Below are 3,637 nucleotides of genomic sequence, written 5' to 3' on the forward strand. Positions count from 1 at the left end.
CCTGCTGAATGCAAATTGCCCATGAGAGCAGAAAGAGACTCTGGAGGTCAGTGCTGGTAAGTCCTGGGGGTGTCTGGGTGCCCTGTGGCCAGTGACAGTAGAGATGGCAGCTCCAGGGCTGATCCATGCCTGGTGCCATCTCAGCACAAGAAGTATTTAATTTCACCTGGGAATTGTTTCACCTGGGAATTTTATTATTTTTTTTTTTTTTTTTTTTACATCTGGCTTCACTATTCCCTGTCCACAGTCATTGGCCACTTCCCAGGTGCCCTGTCCTTCCTCTCTTTTTGGTTTTGCTTCTCCCCTCTCGCAGGGACATAGCAAGCTCTCAGGGCAGAGACACCAGCAGCGCAGACATAGCCCCCGCCTTACCATGGTGCGGGGAAGGGAAGGTTTGTTTAAGCACATGCAGTTACAGTCAGTGACTCTTGGCTGTTGCTCAGCCTCCCGGCATCAACCTCCGATACGCCTTCTGGCATACATATTTATGATCCCAATTATCACTGAACAAAAACCAAAACCCCAGGTTGCTGTGAAAATAAATGATTTTTAATCTAAATTGCCCAGTTTACATACTTTACCCACCTCTGCTTAGCAGAACAGCTGGTGTTTACCAACTCCTCATTACTGTTCCAACACGAAGATGCTGACTGGAGAGGACCAGCCACTTCTGAGATAAGATGAGCTCAGGTTTATCTCTGCCTCAGACTCTCTGCTCCTCCACGTCACTGACAAGCCTCCAGCAGAGGCAGGCTGTGCTGGAGGTCAGCCTCCGCCAAAGTCCAAGGTTGACAGAGATGGATAACTGATCTAATATCCATGGACACCATCTCCAGCTACAAAACCTGGGCGCTGAGCTCCAGAACAGCTCTGCACAGCCACAGTGTGCTTTTAGCAGGGGTGGTGCAGCAGCAGCAGCTGTGGTTGACTGCTCTGGTTAAGGGCAGGTCCAGGTGTGGGTCCTTGGGACGGGAGAGGTGGCTCCCACCCACACCCTAGATCTGCGCAGCACACCACTGAAATGCAGACTTCTCTCCCAAGCAGGATGTGCTTTCCCTGCCCAACTGCCAGGCTTTGACAGTACTCAGAGAGGGCTTCTATCCCTAATTTAACCCATGGGATCTGAGACATGGAGTGGAAAAAGGCTGGGTCGGAGCTGGGAGGTACAAATGGGAATAGGAGGGTCTCTCCGTCCAGCCTAGCCTCTGTCCAGCATAGGCCTGGTGAAGATTTATAGCACTGTACAGTGAAGGAATGATGAAAGATGTCTGCTTGTAATTATTATTATTGTTGAGTGTTGTATTTCTGCAGGAAAGAGTAGTTTCCGTGTAAACCCAAATACATCCAGCTATCTCTACGCTTCTGTCCATATCTGTATTTACAGTTATCAGCGCTTCCTTTTTCCTAATGCCTCGGGAGCCTCACACCAGAGCTAATATGATCCAAGAATTATTCTTGTCATGGTATTTCCACTGTCCAAGAATGAGCATATGTTAAAGAAATCCAGTCCCTGTTTATTCCAGGCCTTAAATAGCCCCCTGAGGCATTAAACAAAAATGGGGTCAGAGTGCCAGCACTGGCTTTTAGGTGGGCTTATGTCAGGACTGGTAGTGCTGGTGCCCGGAGGGTTGCAGTGATGAAAGATTGAAGCAAGACAGGTTGGCATCAGGTCCAGACACCAGCACCGAAGCCAAAGCAAGGAGGTTTCTATAGCCCCCTTCACCCTTTGGAAGTGCTGGAAAGGAAGGTGCTGCTTTTAGCAGCCGTGTGAAGGCACGTGCTGCCGCACGTGGTCCCCACCAGCCCTATTTCCAGCTCGTCTGGCTGACGACCGAAGGAAGGAAAACTGCTGGGACTGGGCTTGGAGCAGACAGTCACATTGGCTCAGAAATAAGTCACAAGCCACAACAAGATAACGACACCTGGCATAAAAGGAGACTTGATCCATCCTTTCCCTTTCCTCTATTTCTTCCTCCGTCTATTTGGGCTGACATTAGTGCTGGTGAAGGAGGGCTGGACACTGGTGGCCAATGCCTACCGTAGGATGAATACCTCCTGTGTTTCTACAGTCCTGCTCTTCCAGCCTTCTCTTAGAGCAACATCACAGCTCTGGCCAGGCTCTGCACCCTGCAGCATCTCAGGTGCGTACCCCTTACCTGGTCCCTGTGCTCCCTCCCTACATACACACATGGGTGATCCCTGCTGTGTCTAAAAGACAGACAGCTCCCAGTCACCGTGCCCTGGGAATGATGGACAATATCCCTCCACCCAGGAAGGGGTGGAGGATGATAACCCCCAGCCTGGCTGCCCCAGGACCTAAGCCATCTGCCTCCTCTGGCACAAAGTCCCCAAAGCATCTGTTTCTCTGCCCACAAAACTGTGCTGGTGGCTGGAGGGACATGGTATCCTCACCCTCACTTGCGCGCAGGCCCAGGACCTGGTACGCACAACTGGCTGCTCTATGTTTCATTTTCTTTCCAAGTATTATTATGGAGCTTAATTAGCCCTCGCCACCCTGACCTCTCACCCCACTAGGAAAACAGCCCAGCTTTGTCACAGCATGTGGGAATGGGTGGGTGGATGAGGGAGAGGGGAAATGATGTTTTATGGGATGTTCCCAAGGAGCAAGTCTCTTTTTTTTTCCCCCCAGGCACCACAAATTTGTTTGCTGTGATTTAAAGAGGACACATTTGGTTAAAATCTATGGGCCAGATACACAGTCCCTGCAAATCAGAACATCTCTGTTTGACTTCATGGAGCTTAGCTGATTTAGACCAGCTGAGACACTGACCCTCTATGTTTAAACAAAGCTCATTTTTTTCTCACTAGTGCTAGGCAGAACGGCCTCGGGTTTGGCTCTGGAAGGGATATTTCAGTGGGAGCACTCTCTGCATCCTTCACTTGGCTTAACTTTGACAAGAACCGCAACAGCTACTGGCCACTGGTGTGAGTCTGGGGGCTCTGCCACAGATGGAGGCACAGCCACCCACATCCCAGCCCCCAAGTGCAGAGCCTGGCCGGCAGCACAGCACCAGCCGCTACAACCCCTAGTAACAAGAGCCCTGCTGAGATGCCTGGGCAGCAGCCTCGTGGTGGTCTTGGGCCTCATCTCAGGGACTCAAAGGGCACTGTAGAGGACCAGACAGTCTGGGTGCAGCAGCTGCTGCAGGCAAGCTACTGTGGGGCTGGGCAGCATCCCTAAGTGAGGTGCTGGGGATGGAAGGAGAGATGGGTGGAGATCTTGGTGCCAGGGCAGGGCAATTCTGCTCCGTGCAGACCCTCAGGTCTTCCAGAGCCATCAAAGCTTCCCTTTCTTCCCTCCTCTCAACAGCCTGATACCCAGTTGTCAACCTGCCTTCTGGTACGAAGATGTAAGACTGTGCTTTTCCTCGTGTATGAGAAGAAAAAGGGGAACTGACCTGAAAAACTGCTGAAAAGATCCTGCCCTAGCACGGTGAGCACCAGCCACTTGAACTGAGAACAGGCAGCCCCGTGGAGTGAGGCAGGAAGGTTTTGTGGACCACTTCTCTCCTGAGCTTGCTGTATTTCAAAGTGGACAAAGATTTACCTCCTCTGAGCTCAGGGCTGAGGCTCCCCTAATGGTATTGCAGGACTGATCAGTACACAAGCAGTAACA

The sequence above is a fragment of the Cariama cristata genome, unplaced genomic scaffold (assembly GCF_000690535.1).
Source record: "Cariama cristata isolate BGI_N322 unplaced genomic scaffold, ASM69053v1 scaffold9286, whole genome shotgun sequence".
Taxonomy (NCBI): Eukaryota; Metazoa; Chordata; class Aves; order Cariamiformes; family Cariamidae; genus Cariama; species Cariama cristata.